This window comes from Diabrotica undecimpunctata, chromosome 1 (assembly GCF_040954645.1).
Source record: "Diabrotica undecimpunctata isolate CICGRU chromosome 1, icDiaUnde3, whole genome shotgun sequence".
In the NCBI taxonomy this organism is placed as follows: Eukaryota; Metazoa; Arthropoda; class Insecta; order Coleoptera; family Chrysomelidae; genus Diabrotica; species Diabrotica undecimpunctata.
This window is the reverse complement of record NC_092803.1, coordinates 171,340,691-171,360,215: the sequence shown is the minus strand read 5'-3', so window position 1 is coordinate 171,360,215 and position 19,525 is coordinate 171,340,691. Positions and strand designations below refer to the sequence as shown.

The following is a 19,525-nucleotide window of genomic DNA, read 5'->3' as shown; positions in this document are numbered from 1 at the left end:
AGAAGAAGACACAATGATGAACTCCAGACAGTATATGGAGATAAAAACGTAGTACGCTACATTAAAGCAAACCGAATAAGATGGGCGGGCCACGTACTAAAATCGAGTGACGAAAGACTCCGGAACGCCACATTCTGGGAAAGGCCCGATGGCAGAAGGTCAGTTGGTCGCCCAAGAAAGAGATGGAAAGACGCAGTAGCCAGTGATCTACGCAAAATAGGAATACAGCAATGGGAAATAGCTGCTCAAGGAAAACAAGAGTTATAGAGCCAAATGATAGGCTTGCTCTAGGTCGTCGAAGAACTGTTCTTTTATTTCCTCTGGTTTGTCATCAGTTGAGGCATGTGCACTGATCAAACTGTAATTAAAGAACTTTTCCTTTAAGCGCAAATAGCACATTCTTTAACTGTAAGTCAATAATAGGGGCTTTTGTTCTTCGGTTTACAATAAATCCCACCCCATCCATGTGTTGGCTTTCATTGCAGCTATAATATATGGAATGGATTCTCTTGTCAAGAGTGCCAATTCCCGTCCACCGCATTTCCTGCAGTGCTAAAACATCTACTTTGTCCGTGTTCACTATGTCTAGTAAAAATGTGAGTGCTCCAGTTCAGTACAGGGTTCGAGTATTCCATGTTCCTAATCTAATTCCAATTTTCGTGAGTTTCGTCCAGCTAATAGTTCCTAAGGTTACGTAACATATGTTTTTTACAGGAAGAGGTTGTCGGCCTTTAGCCCAACCCCCAACCTGGAGGACCAGCGATTCATCTGTTACGCTTGCCATACCTTAGTCTGTTTTGGTAGACTCATCTTTTTTTAGAGATTTGATAGCTTTGACTTCCTCCTTACTTACATTTTCTTTTGATTCTGTGCTTTTCTCCAATTCTTTTTTACATAGTACCATATATTCTCCTTTTTTGTGTGATGGTAGTACTTAACAGAATTTTTCAACTACACTGATTATGTCAACTTTATGAACTGTTCACCGTCCTACAGCAAGCTTATTACAGGCGTGTGTACAAACAAATTCACCATGAAAAAAGAAAATAATTCACTGTGTTTTCTGGATGTGTTAATCACAATAAAAGGCACAGAATTTGCAACCAAAGTTTATAGAAAATAAACTCACATTAACAGATGTTTAACCTACCACTCAAACCACAACGTAAACAACAAAAAAGGAATTATTAAATCATTGTAGGATAGCGTCAAACACCTGCTTCAAAACATTACAAGCAATATAGAAATACTTACAAAAAGGATTCAATGACTGTAACAATACCATATATAAAGGGCTTTTCAGAAAAATTGAAAAGGATAGGAAATAAGCACATCACAACAACATTCAAAATAACTAACATACTAGGATTTATCTTATCCAAAACCAAACTCAACAACACACAAGACAGATCAAAAAGTTTCATCTATAAAATACCCTGCGAATGCAACAATTTCTATGTTGCAGAAACCACAAGACTACCAAGTACCAGAATAAACGAGCATGATATATAAACCAAGTACAGAGACTTCGACAAATCTCAGATATGCAAACATGCCTGGAATAATGAGCACATAGAACAATGAAAAGATGTATCAACCATAATAAAAGAAACAGAGACAAACATAAAAAAATCAAAGAGGTAGTTCTTATTCTACTTAATGAAGAAAAATGTATAGCAAACCCATCAGCAAAATTTAGCAGGCTTTGATTTACAATACTGAAAGAAGAAGTCAACAACAAGAACATACCAATAACAGCGGCTTAAAGGAAGTCATAGACATCATCTACAATTATACACAATACATATGCAACACACAATAGACAAACACATAATCTACGTTAAACACACATGCTTCAAACTAATAAAACAATACACACAAAACAGTCAGAATTTGATATTTTGAAAACACCACAACCAATGAGTCGTGGGACAATACCCAAAAAATTAAATGTCGCATCGGAAAGGCAAACAGGGAATTCTTGACTATGAGCTCTGTGTTTAAGAGCCATGACCTCTAGAAACAAAAATAAGGCTCCTTAAATGTTACCTGTACTCAGTGCTTCTATAGAGAGGAGAAACGGGGACATTGACGGCGGAAACTCTATCAAAACTTCAGGCTTTTGAGTTATGGCTATACAGAAAGATCCTGAAGATACCATGGACAGACACAGTCAGCAATGAAGAAGTACTACGGAGGATGAACACAACCGCGGATTTGGTCAACATCGTAAAAGGCCGTAAGCTGCAGTACTTGGGACATATAATGAGAAATCAAGGCAGATATAAGCTACTCCAATGCATTTTGCAAGGTAAAATTGAAGGAAAAAGGGCCCCAGGACGAAGAATAATATCCTGGCTTGCTAACCTGAGAGCATGGTATAGAAAGACCTCAACACAGGTATTCCGTATATCAACCAACAAAGTCACCAAATCCAGAATGATTGCCAACGTTCGGAACGGACAGGCAGCCTAACAAGAAGAAAACACCACCCTCAGTTTTTTTGTGAACCAAAAGAAGACGTTTGCCTACAATATCGAGGCCAAGTAAGTCAACCGTCAGTTTTAACCCAACTTAACAACTTGTTGGTTATAGTTTTCGCACAATTTTTTAAATATCTTTTTTGAAAACGATTTGCAGAGTAAAAATCGAAACGTAAACGTTTTTTAAAAATGTAATTTTCATTACTATCAATTGTAACCCCATATAAAGTTAATATTTAAGAAAAACACGTAGGTAAAAACAACTGTTAAAAGTTTTCTAATACATTTTTAAGAAATTTAGAACACAAAAAGCCATTTTTTGTGTTTTATTTTAGTAGTACTTAATAAATTCTAATGGCAACTTAAAAACGAAAACGAAAAAATAAAAAGACTGAACATAACGTCAAAACTACATTTGTACATACGTATGTTGAATAAAGATCTAAAATGACTATTCAGAAAAATCAAGAATATTTATTATAAGGCATTCATATCCATATAAAATTGAAAAACTTACTATGTAACTATGAACGTAGGTTTATGATAAATAAAGCACCCACTACAATGTCCAAATAATAATATATTGACTGTCCTTAATAGCTTGAAGATTGCCGCTGTCAAGCCAACCCACTTTACAATTCCAACCTTCACAACAGAGCTATATACCAGTACTGAATATACCGATTAAAAAATGCTACCCATTATCTGAAGGTAAATATATAACTAAGTATTTATAGTAATTACACCGATCCGACTGAACAAAACATAAGTTCACGAAGTACTAGAGTTCGTGTGTAAATTATACAGCGATCGTTTTCTGTTTTTGTTGGTAAAAATTGGATGTTGGATGCTTTTGAATATGTTATTGAATATGACGTGTCCTATACACACCTTATAAATCTGTATAAAAGTGGTTTCCAAAGTATGTCCCGAGGCGTCCTTTTTCACCTAGAAAATATTTTAACAAATATATCCTTGGAAATAACGACAAATTATCAAATAATTGACTTTTTATTTGACGTTGTTGCTTTTAGATCTTTAGCTAAAATCTAATTTTTAAAATTAAGCAAACACCGCCTGGGTAATTTCGAGGTGGATCGAATAGCTCTGCTGTGACCACAATTGCTCCCAAGACTGAATAAAATGTAGAGAGTGATTGGCAAGGTTAACAACCTACTAATTGTAAAAACGAATACTGCTCAAAGAAATAATGTGAATCCTCAGAAACGGATTGATACTTTGAAGACGACTATGGCGACCAAGAAATAAGCATAGGAGAAAAATATCCAAAACCCAGATGAGAGTTACCATATAGAACATTCGATCGTTTAACACAAGAGGCCAAGAAATAACTCAAGCGCTGAAAAAGAAATAAATATACATAATCTACAATAAAGTTGTAACTTTACTAATACACCGAAAATACTAAAATCAGATCAAAAAGTATCAGTACTTATAAAAAAGTATTGTAACAATAAAGATAAGAATGAAGAAGGAAGACCTGAACATCATCAGAGTTTACGGTCCAGAAAATAACAAGCCCCAAACAAAAAGGGAAACATTTTATGACGAATAACAACTGATAGTAGACCAAGTTAGAGAGATAATGAGAAAGTTAAAATCGAAAATGGAGAACTAATGATATTCTTCTTCACGAATAATGAACTTAGAATAAACAACAAAACAATTTTTTGACCACGAAGACCAACAAAATATACATACACCAGTGGACAAAGATCTATGATAGACTACATTATAACCAACAGAGATCCATTAAAAATAATCAACGTAGAATGTCTCAACTCAGTAGACATAGTTCGGGACCATAGTCCAGTATTACGATTATGTATAATAACGATCATCATCAAATACATCACACCCAAGAAGGACTAAATACGCAATCCACGAAATACTTAAACAGAAAAAGAATATCAGAGATTGCTGAGAATGAAATATTAGATAACATCGAGTAAACCTGGGAAAATCTCAAAAATGACATAACTAACGAAGCAACAGAAGCATTTGGAGAGAGGAAAGTAACGAACACTAACGTATCAAAAAAGAAAACCCCCTGGTTTAGAGAAAAATTGAAGATAAAATCTGAAAAAAAGAAAAGGCCTTTTTACAATACAGACTACAATAAACACAACAAGCATACCAGAACTATAAACGAATTAGAAATGTAACTAATGCTTTAATCAGAAAAATAAAAAAGGAACAGTGAGAAAACTTCGCAAAAAAAAATGTAACGCGATTTCTACGGAACACGAAGGGGATCAAAGGACAAAAAAAGACATAAACATACTAATAAAAACGACACACATTTAGAGGGAAACATGGGCAGATTATTTTCGATTCGTATTTGTTGTTCTTCTTCTTCTTTCTCCTCTTTATAAGAATTTCTGCTTGTTCATTGTCGGATTAATACCTCTAAGGAAGGTTGTCACTCCATCTTTTGCGCGGTCGTTCGATATACTTCTTCTGCCGATTGTTGACTTCTCTTTTGCTATTTTGACGACACGGGTCTCCCCCCTTCTGCTTACGTGGTTATTCCAGTCTTTTTTTTCTATTTAGTGTCCATTCGTTTATACATTATACGTTACACTTTTTTCTAATGTCTTTACTTCTCTTTCGATCTCTCAGCGTATTTCCTGTAATTCTTCTCAGTACTTTCATCTCTGTCGTTTCTAGCAGCCTTTGTGTTGTGGCTGTGTCGCATCTTGTTTCTAAGGAATATGTCATTATTAGTCTTACTATGGCTTTATAAATTCTTGACCTCATCTCAGTGTTACTGCGTCTGTGTCGCAATATATTATTATTAAGGTATTCTACCAATCTATTTACTTTTGGTACTTGCTTTCTCACTTCTTTGTCTAGACCTCCATAGTTGTACAGTGTGATGCCAAGGTATTTTATTTTCATTACTTGTTCAATACCGATGCCATCAATTTCTAATTTACATCTGGTTGTTTCTTTGCTGATTACTAATGTTTTAGTTTTCTGAGTTGAGATTGTCATATAAAATTCTTTTGCTCTTATGTTAAATCTGTGGACCAGTCGTCTTCACCTTGAGCTATTAATATTGCGTCGTCTACGTAACAGGGTATTTTTGACAACTGAAGAAATAAACATTAATTAGGAAGAGGTAAATAAAGCTTTAGGGAATTGAAAAAATAGAAAATCACCAGGAAAGACCATAATACCAAACGATCTCCTAAAGTACGAAGGACTAGATCTGACCAAACAATTATTCAAACTTATCCAAAAAAATAATTGAACAAATTAGAATACTACAAGAATGGAGTTCAAGCTTCCTAATACCTCTCTTCAAACCGAAGGCCAAATCAGACCTGGAGAAGACAACTATGCAATAGAGTTAGAAGTACATCTGTACTACAATGATACTATAGGACGACGTTGCAAAGTAGAGAACATCAAGGACTGTGTAAGAAAGAGAAGAGTAGAATGGAACGATCATATAAGCCGAATGTATGATCTAATGTGTTATTCAACTTGGCTTATTCAAGCATTCAAAAGAAGAGAGAATAAGAGAGAACAGTCCACAGAAATCTTGTGGAACAGTTGAAGTCAATGACGTCTAGGAGTTAAGAAGAATCAAGGAGCTACAGATGCTGTTTGTAAAATCTGACTTAATCTGAAATAAAGAAAGGCGGATAAGGTGGACTGGCCACTACAAAGAGCGTGGAAGGAAAAAACCTGCAAGGGTGAGACAGAAAGTATTACAGTTTCTTGTGGCAAAAAAAATGATGTAGTGGTCATATAATATATATATATATATATATATATATATATATATATATATATATATATAATATATATGTATATATACATATGTATATATATATATACAGGATGTTTCAAAAAGGTATGTCATAAATTAAATCATGTATTCCGCGGACAAAAATAGTAAAAAGTTTTTTTTTGAATTATCTTCTAAACTACTTGACATTTTGTAATAAAAATAAACACGTTACTTTGTTGTTCTGAAAGCATTTTTCATACAAAAGAAACAACAAAATCTAGGTGGGAAAAATTTTAAGTGGGGTGTGCAGCCCTTAATCCCCCCAAACTTTTGAGTACGTTCAAATCAAATGAATTTTGTGTCATCATTAGTTTAACACATTATTTTTAAACCTTTTTTGCCTCCTATCACTTTTTCGAAAGATATGCATTTAACTATGGGTAAGTTGGATCAGATTAAATTATGATTTCAATAAACTATCTGGAATATCGTAGGCGAATGTCAAGGAAATAGTGCAGCAGCCGCAAGGCGTTATGCAGTAAAATGCCCAATCGAAATACACCCGATAGATGATTATTTTTGACCATTGATCGTCGTTTACGGGAAACGGGTACATTCCAACCGCAAGCTGGCAATAGTGGTCGTCCAATAATGGATGCAACTGATGAAGATATTTTAGAAATAATTGAAGAAGTGCCTGGAACAAGTACAAAGGTAATAGCTGCTCAACTAAATATTCCTCACGTAAGGGTTTGGAGGCGTTTGAAGGATCAGCTGCTTAAACCCTATCACTTAACAAACTGTTCAAGAGTTATTGGGTGAAGATTATCCTAAAAGGATTGGATTTTGCGATTGTTTGTTAATGGAAAACACTCGAAATGTTAATTTTATTAGAAATATTTTGTTTACCGACGAGGTAAACATTTGGGCATTTGGGCAGACGAATATCCTGACGCCAAAAAAAAAAACGACTCATCACCAAAGAACTTTCAAAGTTAATGTTTCGGCAGGAATTGTGGATAACAACCTAATAGGCCCACTATTTTTTCCCAACAATTTAAATGGTGATAATTATTTTCAGTTCTTGGCAAAGATTTACAAGAGTATTTGGAAGAAGTGAATATTGCAATAAGGCAAAATATGTGGTTTCTACAAGATGGCGCTCCACCGCATTACAGTAATGAAGTCTGAGAATACCTTTGCAGGCAGTCCCCTGGTCGGTGGATTGAAAGGGGTGGTGACGCACCTATTTCTTGGGCATCCCGAAGTCCAGGTCTTAACCCCATGGACTTTTACTTTTAGAGAAAGTGTATTCTGTAACAATAGAGGCTTGAGAATTGAAGCTTCAAATCAATTTCGTTAGAAAAATATGATTCTTCAGCGCATTCGGTTTTCCTTATTAAAACGACACCGAATGTGTATTGAAGAAAATGGGGGTCATTTTAAACATTTATTGTAATATCATATTTATAGAGGTTATAGACATTTTTTGTACTTGTTAATTCATTTATCCCAAATCATCATCCCAAAAACGGGAGACTATTATTATATAATTCATTTAAGCCATTTATTTAGTTGCACGTAATTATTTAAAGGTTAATGAAAAGATCCGTAACTTAATAAAAACTGTTTTTTGAAAAGAGTGATTAGGCAAAAAATTTTTAAAAATAATGTGTTAAACCAATGATGTAACAAAATTCATTTGATTTAAACGTACTCAAAAGTTTGGGGGGATTTAGGGCTACACACCCCCCTTAAAATTTTTCTGTACGCTTATATTTTGTTGTTTCTTTTTTATGAAAAATGCTTTCAGAACAAGAAAGTTACGTGTCCATTTTTATTACAAAATGTCAAGTAGTTTAGGAGATAATGCAAAAAAACAATATTTATATAAATCATTATATAAATCGAAATCATATAAATCACAAGAACTACCCTCAGGTTTTAAACTGATAAACTGGTAAAAAAAACGAAAGAGGTAGTAAGAATACAGTTTTCTAGTCCAAAAACCACACTGTCAATGAATAGTCCTGAAAATACTCTTACAATATTTTAAGCAAAATTGGTAGCAATGGATTTTTATACTCACCAGATAAGTTTAATACCTATATTATGTTGTTTTGCATTTTATTAGTACACATTATTCGCAACAAAGAAAAAAAATTGTATACCAAATTTTTATTTGTCTAAACAAATTAAGAATTATTAAATTGCATCAAACATGGCATATCTTAATTATAAGTATTTATTTTAAATATTATAAAGCAATAACTTAATTATATACTTAACAGGAAACAGGATACAATTTTGATGTAAAGTGCAAGGTCATTTCTACAGGTTTCATTGAACACACCGACCAAAAGCATTTTTAAACTCATCATGGTTAACCAGTTGTTTACAATATTGCGACGAAATAACATTTGCTTCACACTTGCGTTGGATGTAGAGTTAGCAACAATGAAATAAAAGTACATTTTGTTCAGTAAATGATTAATATTTGTTATTAAATCTAAGAAATAATATAGCTAACTATTTCTGAGATAAATATGAACTAAAATAACAATGAAATTGTTTGATATATAAATCGGTTAATCAATTGGCAAGACAAGTAAATACAAGATACACGTGACAAGAAAAAATGGGATGTATATTCGCGACAGAAAATTATTGTATAAGTAATACGAAACTGAAAATAAAAACAAAATTAAAAAGAAATGGGGTACATGTTCGAGGTAAATACATTATTTTAAGATCAATTTATAGAAGTGCCAACGGAAGAAGAGGTGTGTCAGACAATATCAGGATGTCCAGAAGAAAATAAAACCATTTGAAAAATTTTAAAAATATAAAGACAAATACTTTCGCAAAAAATAAAAATGGCTAGTAAAACACGGAAAGAATATTACTGAGTCCATGCAGAATTTCACTGATATCCCTTACATACGAGAAAGGGGACATCACATTTCAATTATTGAACCTGATAAATATTAAGAAAAATAATCAAACAAGTACAAATTATACCAAATGGAACGGAAATAAGGTTACCATTGACAAGAGTATGACCTTGAACCTTTCAAAAGAAACACATGTTTATGGCAGGTTTGGCAAGAATCTGATATTTCGGCATTTTTTTTTATGAAATTATAGAATCCATTTTTGACGAGAATCTAATATCTTCGGCCTTTTTTTATGAAATTCTAGAATCTATTATAAGAAAGAGAACACTTTTAGCAAAGATCCTTACTTCTTACAATAAACTGCAGATGATAGGCTAATACTGAAGATTACTTGATTGTTTAATTACTTGCATTGATTACTTAAGCAGAATTTAAAAAAACTTTAAAATAATTAGAGAAGATATTAACAGTATATGTGTTAGCAGTAAATGAAAATAGGACAAACTATCTGGAATATTGGCATGAATAAATACATTAAGTAAAATCCTAAAACGAACCACGAAAAATATGCAATTTTGGTAATGTAGATTAATTTTAGTATGCATGAGCAAGGGCAGTAGAATCTGGGGAAGTTTAGCAGCCCCGCTGCACCTAAAGGTATTATCGAGGAAATTATCGTAGAAGTGTATTATATATGAAAGTAAAACCTGAATTCTGACGAAGAAAAATAAGAAAGTTGAAAGTAACTACGAAAAATAATTGGTGGTATCGGATAACAGAACGAACAGTGTAAGCGAAGAAGCACGATTTTGTCAGTAACACTTTTGATGTAAGAAAGAAAAGCTTTTCTAATAATATAATACATAAATTAACCGTCCTCTATTCCCATAAGCAGTAATGCATTGTTTAATGATCAGTGTATTAGTTTAAATCCTCAATAGATTTAAAAGTGCAAATGGAGGTATAAGAATTTTACGAAACAATTCACATTGAAAATAAAAATGTGGTTTCAGGAAAGATTACGAGTAATAAGTCTTCAGTTTTAAACTATTAAAAATGAATACAATTTTTTATTACAAATCAATTATACAAATATGCCTCAAATACCTTAGACGTATAAGGAATATATCGTATCAAAAAATCAAACAATCAAGAGAAAAGTCTTAAATATATTGGATGTATTAAGCCACAGACATGTACAAAATAATTAATTAAAAATAATCTAAACATTCAAAAACATACATTGAAAAACTTGTTTACAAATAATTATTTGTTAATAGTATACTAAATTTTTACTGTCAACTTAGTATTATCATAATGAAATGCAGGTAACAACGGTGTCAGCAACCAGATAATACTTTACAAATTGTACTTATCGTTCAAATGACTGAATATATATAGTATGATTCAAATCTGTGGAATAAATTTATTATTTTAGAAACAGATGACTTTTAAAAAAATCCTAAATCACGTCAATTTTAATTTTTGAATCGTCTTCAGTGTGTTGGACATTAAGTCTTCGGTGTTGGTGTAATGAAGTGATCGAAGATTACATTTAATTCAAACCGAAGTCACGGGATACATCATGTGAAAGGTCTCTTAATCGCCTTTGCAACGATGCAATTATTTGAATATTTAATACAATTCACTTATAATAAATATTTAGTAAAATATATTTTTGGCCCTATATAATTGTTGATAATTCCGGCCCAAATATTTGCCCTTTCAGGATATTGTGCCCTATAATCTTCCATCAAATGTGAATTTTCACTTGCCCAGTATCGATATGTCTAACGTTTTACGTGAACATAGAGGTCACTTCTTCTGAAAAAGTACCTTTGTTATGAAATTTTTCTGTTACATCGACAGAAAAACTGTTTTTAAACTCTTTTGAAAATTATCTTTTGTGTAAACCTTCTTCTGATAATAAAAGATACAACAACAAAAAATTATCTAATTTGGTGCAGTCATTCTAAAGTGATGCCCGTACAAACATTTCGACGATTCATTTTTATCAATATAGATATGATAAATGGTAAAATATTACATAAAATTTGAAAAACAGTGTGTTATATAGAGTCTATCAAATTGTTAACCGATTAAAATTTTTGTGCTAAAACCCTAAAGCTATTACTTGGAATAACAACATGGAGGCCATTCGAAATTTACCAGAACATACGTACAGAATTAAATATATTGGAGTCGTACTAGAAAGCTTATGTAAACAAATAAATATTACTCTCAAAGAACAAGACAAAAGATAACAAAGAGAACCTTCTTCGAAAGCTTGCAGGGAGTAAATAGAACACAAAACCAAAAATCTAAACTCAACAGCCAAATAACACATTAACTACACTTAATTAAATATGTAGAATAGCCATCGATTATATGAACGAGACTATTCTACCTCTTTTGTACTGTGCAGCTATTTTTGCACCCTTAGAAAACCTTAGAGACAAAATTTTAGATGAAAGACACCAAATATATCAACTCGAGGAACCACCACCAACCAGTTGATTTAAATCAAGAAATAAATTTGTAAGAATCGTTAACACCAAACCTGAGGTATCACGGACTGAATCTAGACTAAAAATTGTGAGGTCTAGATGACCTACGGCCTATGGGTCGCACATACGGCGGCTTTGGACGTTGCTCGATACACTGCGGAAATATTGTTGATAGAAGAATCCAGTCTCGAAAACGTAAAGTAAGCATTCATATTTTTAACATTATTAAATTTGTTGCATAATACCTTCCAGACTAAAGGTTTCTTATAAGTAACATTCTGTACACTTAATTCCTGGAATAGATCCAAGCGTGTGACACAGATAGTCTTTTAAATTTAAGTTTTTCTTTTTAATTAGTCATAAGCGGCTCGTTTGGGATGTGTATGATTTTTAGATGTGATTGCAGGGCATTACGTTTTTCAGGTAAATATTATTTTGCGCTTTATACGTCTAATTACAAAAAGTGTTTCTAAAACACTTCTACGAAAAAGAATCTACGAAATTTAGCGGTTGTTATGTAGTTGGCGAAAAAACAGTTGCTTCTAATTTCATGTCATTTAAAAAATATGATGGGAAGTTCGGTTCTGCATAGATAATTATAATGTTGTATTCAATATGGGCTCCGAATATTTTTAACATTAACAAAGTTTAATGTAAGTTATAAATTGTGAATCTTAGTGATATATTGAAATAAACTGTAAGTGTACAAACTCCTTACATAATATCCAGTTAAATTAGTATTAAAGTCAGCAAATTGCAATTATTTGTTATTGTTGTCAATAAACAAATCCAGTTTTACCAGCAAAAAACCGCTTTTAGTAAAGACCGATATACCTGTTTTAGCAGTTGTACAGAGTCGGACTTACTTTTCACAAACGTTTATCGAAATGAATTCAAACATGGAATCACACAACAGTTCTACAATACAAGACCTTCAAAATCAAATAAACACATCACAGTCATACTCTTCGGCAGCGTCGAGAGTGCAATTTCCATTAAAGTCCCAAGCAATTATCTTTAGTGCCTTAGAAAACACCAAACTTCAAGACTACCTTCTCCCACTTGGAAATATAATTCAACGGAAAAATATAATCTTCTCTTCTAGATTATCTAATAATCGCATATGTATGTATTTATCCAATAAACAAATAGTGGACGATTTTATGAATAATCATGGTCAAATATAAATACAAGGTAAAATTGTCAGATCAAGACGGATAGTTACACCAGCGGAACGACTTGTGCTCTCCAGCGTATGTCCTTCAATACCGCACGACTTGCTAATCAGTGAGTTACAAAAAATCGGCATAGTTCCTGTCTCTCCCATGACCTTCCTTAAAATAAGTTCTTCTATGACTGAGTACAATCACATCCTTAGTTTTCGAAGACAAATCTATATCAGTCCTCACAATCTAACACTACCAGAGTCATTTACTCTTGTTTTTGACAGCACGACATATAGAATATTCATTTCTCAAGACAGTTTAGTTTGCTTTAGATGCAAGAAGCCAGGACACATCGCTTCACAGTGCTCCGAACCACTAGCTCAACTAAACCCCAAAGAAAACAACGAAGCATCGGTATCCAGCGCAACAAATATATCCTTGCAAGCATCCAATGACACAAACCCTTCTCAGTGTGAACAAATGTCTCTTTCTAATATCCCGGAGATACCGAACAAAGTAGACTCATCAAATAAGGACAGTCACATAATTAATCAACCAAAAAGAAACTTTGATGAAATTATTTCACCTGAAGCAGGTCCATCTTCAAAAGAATGTAACATTTTTCCACCACCTAAAGTCCAAGCAAAATCTAAAAAAGATAAAATTAGTTCAGCAAGCACTTCTGAATGCTCATTTTCTCTCTTACTTGACCATGCTAAAAACTTCATAGAAAATCACCCTCTACCTTTCCCTCTAAACGTTGATCAACTTAACATGCTCCTAATGAATATCACAGGGTCAGCAAATCCTATAACCACAATTAAAGAATATACCACAGACCTATTAGCTTTGTCCCATATGCTCAGTCAAGTTTATCCTCATTTAAAGGAAATATCCATAAAAGGTAAATTCACGTCCATAGTGAAAAAAATCCATAATTATATTAGCAGTGAGGCATCGGAAGCGGAAAGTGACACATCTCAGTTAAGCCAACATTAATTAAAAACATCCCTTGTTGTCTAGTCCTTTCTGACTCTCTCAGCGCAGTCAAAGCTATGCAAAATGTATACCCTAAACACCCCATTGAGAAAATTATCAGATGAAAGCTCAAGAAAATTTCAGAAGAGTCCACTTCCTATGGATACCATCTCATATAGGCATAGAAGGGAATGAAGAAGCAGATACTAGTGCGCGTAACGCTATCACCAGTGACACATCAGAAACACAGTGTCGGAGTATCACAGGCGATCTAAAAGTTTATTTCAAAAATAAGGTGTTAAGTGCGTGGAATCGGGAGTGGAATGACTCTAGTTCGAAACTCAGAACCACCAAAAGTGATATTTTTTCATGGAAGTCCACAGCCAGAAGTAGAAGATGCCAAACTATTATTACACATCTACGACTTGGACACTGTAGGTATATTCATGCATATCTCTTCTCAAATAATGAACCTCCAAAATGCGAAACATGCAATACAGTAGACAGTATAAAGCACTTCTTGATAGACTGCCCTAAATATGTAAATCAAAGACAGTCTTAAAATTTGTCAAATAACCTTAAAGCACTCCTCAACAAAAGTTTAGTTCCGAACAATTTATTAGGTTACTTAAAATGTATAAATATGTTACACAAAATTTAACTTAATTAATTGTTATAAATGTTTTATTGTTCACAAATTGTAATTAATTGTTACAATGATTGATTATTACAAATGTTAAATTTAATATTATTACAAATGTTACAGGAATGTCGCTAATAACCTTTGGGTGGATGCGACTTTATTTCTTTACATAAAAAAATATGATGATGTCTTTGTGCTTTTAACTGTGTTGTGTTTTTTTTTTTTCAAAAATATAGACCGGAGGCCAATATCTAGCAGTGACTAAAGTAATTGTATTGGGGTTGTGTTTATCTCCACGTAGAAACAATTATTCAAGTCGACGAGTAAAGTAATAAATTTGGAGAGTTTAAGTACCTTATTTTAATGCTTTGACAATTTAAATATTTGTGTACTTCTATTTTGACAAAATAACGATGAATGTAATTTTGAGCAGCGCTGCTCTCGCGAGGTAAAGACAGGAAGAAATGCGTCCTGTGTATCGAAGATTGCTAATTTATATAAACTGTTGAAAAATACGTTAAACGGTTTTTGTAATTTTTGCAACGAATTATTATTAAAGAAAGCGTGGGAGATTTTTTGTTCACCTTAAAATAAATGTATAAATAGATGTGTTAGGGCTAACAAATCGTAAATTACGAAAAAGAATCGTTAACCCCGAACGAATTTTAAAAACGAGATTTTATTGGTACCCAAACAAACAATCAGGCTCATTTTTCGACAGGTAGCTATCAAATTACTTGAAATGGATATTTTCTTTGCGGTTAAATGTTTGTTTAGGGTAAAAAGTTGACCTAAAAATAAATAACTTGGTATCTCGTAAGTAGGTCAGATTTAACTGAAATATATAAAAAGCGCAAAAAAATAAAGGCGTGTTGCCGGTGAATTAGCAGGAAATGGATGTTGCAATAATTTTATATGAATTATAAGAAGTATGTTAAAAGAATTTTGACAGTCAAATCTAGAGTGGAAACCATGGATAGTTGACTGGCCTTGTTCTATTTGATTTTTGTGCATCCCATCACTATAAACAAAAATTATCGTCTAGTGACTGAGAAAAACTGTATAAGTTAGGTGGACCGAGTCACAAATATCGAGGTATTAAGAAGATTGTAAAAAACACCGTTTATTGAAGTATCCTGAAGGATCCCGTTTAGTAAAGAATATCTAGTCAGCAACTAAAAATTACAAGAAATAATAAATAAATTATTTCCAGCAACTTTGGCAATCACCATTTGTAAATATGTTCACTAACCTTAATAAAATCATTATAAAGTATGTTTGACTTGTAATCTTTCACATTTTGTTATATATAATCATCAACCTGTATGCGTCCACTGCTAGACACAGGGCTCCCTCAGCTCTTTCCATCTGTCTCTGTCTTGTGCATCTTGCATCTAGTATTGCTAACACGCTTCAGGTCGTCAGTCCATCTAGTAGGTGGGCGTCCTCTGCTCTGTATTGCTTCTTGTCTTTGTTTCCACTCGACTATACGTTTTTTCATCTGACGCTCCATAGCCCTCTGAGTCACGCGAATCTTATTCCCTTCCTTTTTTAGTGAATGTTTTCGCTCCATAAGTAAGTGCAGGTAACACACATTGGTCAAAGATTTTTCTTTTGAGGCATATAGGTAGATCAGATTTAAATACGTAGTTTAATTTTTATCAAAAGCTGCCTAGGCTAATCCTATGTGACGTGGGAGCTCACATATCTGGTTATCTCTGCCCAGCCAAATTTCATGTCCTGTACTTATCCGATACAGTCTGTACAATATCTTTTCCATCCACAGCAATATTTCGATTTGGCATCAGATTAGTCATTATTTTCGTCTTGTTCATATTATTCTTTATAGGGACTTCGACCTCCAAGAAAGTGTCATATAAATTTTCAAACATTATTATTGCATCATCCATACGATCGGCTATAAGAACGATGTCATCCGCAAATCTCAAATGGCTGAGTTTATCTCCGTTTATGTTGATACCATGCTCGTTCAGATGTGCCTTCTTACAGGTATGTTCGAAAAGCCTCGTGAATAGCTTTGGAGAGACGCTGTACTCCTCGCTGTGTACAGAATTTATTTGTTTCTTGTTCAAATAGTCTTACGCTAGTTACGGCATTTTGGTAGATATACATTCTGTAATTTTTAACATTTTTAAAATTTTTATATTTTTATATATAATAATGGCTTTTAACATTTGCTGATGCCTTATGGTATCGAATGCTTTCTTGTAGTCCACAAATAACAGTGCCAATGATTTGTTGGCTACAAACTTCTCTATAAGGTTCTTTATTACTAGTAAGTGGTCCTTAGTGTTGTATCCCGATCTAAATCCAGCTTGTTTTCAATGCTGATATAAGTCTAATTTACCGTCCAGTCTTTTTCGATAATTTTTGTGAAAAGTTTATATATGTGTGAAATCAAATTGACAGGACGGTAGTTTTTTAGATCTCTTATGTATCCTTGTTTGTGTTATGAAATAATGATTGCATTGTTCCATTGAGAAGTTTTTCCTTGGTAGATGGTGAATTCGGTGAAAAGCTTCGCCAAAGCCTGGATAATTTTATTTCCAACTAGTTTGATCGCTTAGATCATTACTCCGTCATCGCCACGGAATTTGTTATTTTTCATTTCTAAAAGTACCGTTTTGATTTCGTATGAAGTTATTTCTGGCATAATAAATTCTGATTCTCTGGCTAATTGGCTATGCCAAAGCCATTATACAATAAAAAAAAATTCTGATTCTGAGTTTAGTAAAGATCAAAATGTTCTTTTTCTATTGTAGCATAGTCCTTATTAACATGAAATTAAAATTTTTAATCTCATATCACCGAAAAATCGTTATAAACAAATTCGATTGTTTTTTTTTAAACCTAAATTGTATCCTTTAAACTTATATATCTTTGTCAAAAATCAATAAAATTAAATTTTTAAATTTTTAAAATTAATTTTAAAGCTTATAATTTTAGCTTTAAAATTAAGTGATTTAAATTTTTTTACGTTAAACAATAGTATATAAGCAAAAATATCTGGTACAGTCAATAATTTATTATTTTTTACTTTGTTTGGTTTGTTTTTGTTTTAAGAAACAAAACAAAAGCAACTGGAGATTAATGAAATAATTTAACGAATATGAAAGAAATACTACCAAACTAAACAGAAAGTGTACCTACCGAAATATTCGGTCTCCGCTTTTAACACAATCACCAGAAGGTTGAATAGATTAAACTAATTTAAAGATAAAAACAACAAAAGATACGTTACACAAAATATTAAAAAGTCCTATCTATCCCATATACAGCTCCCTATCTCTAATCAATAACTTAGTTATACCTGGTAATATATTTTAAGTGATAAATAAACACATATATAATATTCTATTTATGGAATTGGAGATACTTGATAGAAAATTGTTTGCAATAATATACACATAAAACACAAACCTAAATACCTTGTTTGTTGGATACCTTGGATAGTTCTTTAAGATATAAGCAGGATTATAATAATACAAGATAACAATTTGTCCCAAAAATACTTTACAAAGAAGATTGTCTGGATATAATTGGGCACATGCCCAACACTCTAAGATCAATTTCATGGATAATATCTTTTTCACCAAGCGAGTACGCTTGCTTAGTCTGGAACCAATTAGTCCACAGAAACGTTGACATTGCTTAAATGAAATATTCACAATAATAACCTGATGTATGAAACCTACTCCACTCATCCTCCTTTTCAAAATATCAGGTTTCTTGCTACTCAAAGAACGTAAAACAGCCACTAAATAAATAAAAAAGTATAAGAAAACCTTCGATGAATGCCACCAACGGAAATCCGAAACACTCATGGCTATCACGAAAAAGTTTTCTGTGTTTTGTACCAGTCAATCTGTCAGAAAACTACTTTCATCCTCATAAAGAGTGGGCCTTGGGCAGTAGTCTCGACTAGAAGATCTGAATGACTTAAAACTGTATACGAATGGTGACTTGAGTGTGGAAAACATCAAAATATTGAACAACTTCTGTTACGTCCCAGGAGCTCTTCAATCAGAACCGTTGGCTGTCTATGGGTGGTCAGCCATACTGCAATAGACATACCAAGATTTGAGGCAGATTAGTTTTGGTATTCGATAGGGACACTTAGTGACCAAGACGTCTTTTGTTTTGTTGATAACTCATACTAGGCAGTTCTAGCGTGGGAGCGAATCCAGAGGCTGCTCGGCCCACATTTCCAAGTCATTTTTACCTATTCTGTTTTATTTTGTTTCTTTGGGTTGACCAGATATGATTGGATTTTCTACTTGCCTTTAAAAAGGGTTATCTGTGCCGTCTTTTTTTGCGATCGTTGATTCCTAAGTTTCGAGATACAATTGAAAACATATTTTACAATCGGTTTTTATAGTTAAATTAGAAATATAAATGTATATAATTTATTTTACGACTTAATGTCAATTTGTTTCATTTATTAAAATCTTGTATATATAATCACAAAAGTTTATTTATTTACTTATATAACGTATTTAATTTACGAACCAAAAAGCTTTTTCGGTCAAAGAATTGTGGTCTATACCACTCATTTCTCATTGTTGATGTTTAAAATATTAATTAATTTACTTTTTATGAAATACCGCCTATTTTTATCTATTCTCGTGACTACAATTTATTTAAATACTAGTATTGGTAAGAATGTTTTGTAAAACTTAAGAATTTATTGTAGTTTATAACAAAATGTAAATCTTTTATAAATCTCTAGTTAAAATTTATTGGCTCCCATTTATCTTTGTAGTTTTATAGCATTCTGTATTCCTTTGGATTTTTGTCACACTGTAATCTTTCTACTATTCATAATCATACCCAATCCCGACGCTCCCAACAATGGGGTCTCCGTATTGTTCTTGTATTACCGCCGGTTTATTATCACATAAAATAATTTTTTTTTGGCTGTTTTAATATTTAGTGTATAGGCTTCCTTATGTTTTTAATTATATTACTTGTTTTATTTCTTTATTAGGAATTTGTAGCCATTCATTACTCTAAACAACGATAACAATAGTAGAAGCGGTAGATATAAAAGCTCAAGAAAGCTTCACA

At 32.7% G+C, this 19,525-nt stretch overlaps 1 protein-coding gene across 12 annotated transcripts in view; it reads right to left on the bottom strand.

The window, feature by feature from the left end:
• Positions 1 to 19,525, bottom strand: part of fdl (beta acetylhexosaminidase fused lobes) — a 300,470-nt gene that overhangs the window by 206,622 nt on the left and 74,323 nt on the right. Inside the window, exon 1 of one of the 12 annotated variants that reach the window (XM_072520552.1) lies at positions 3,001 to 3,154. The exons of 10 other annotated variants lie outside the window; for them this stretch is intronic. The gene's annotated coding sequence lies outside the window, so the exon portion shown is untranslated. Of the gene's footprint in view, positions 1 to 3,000; positions 3,155 to 19,525 lie in introns of those variants that run through there. One more of the 12 variants, XM_072520549.1, reaches the window with a different exon arrangement.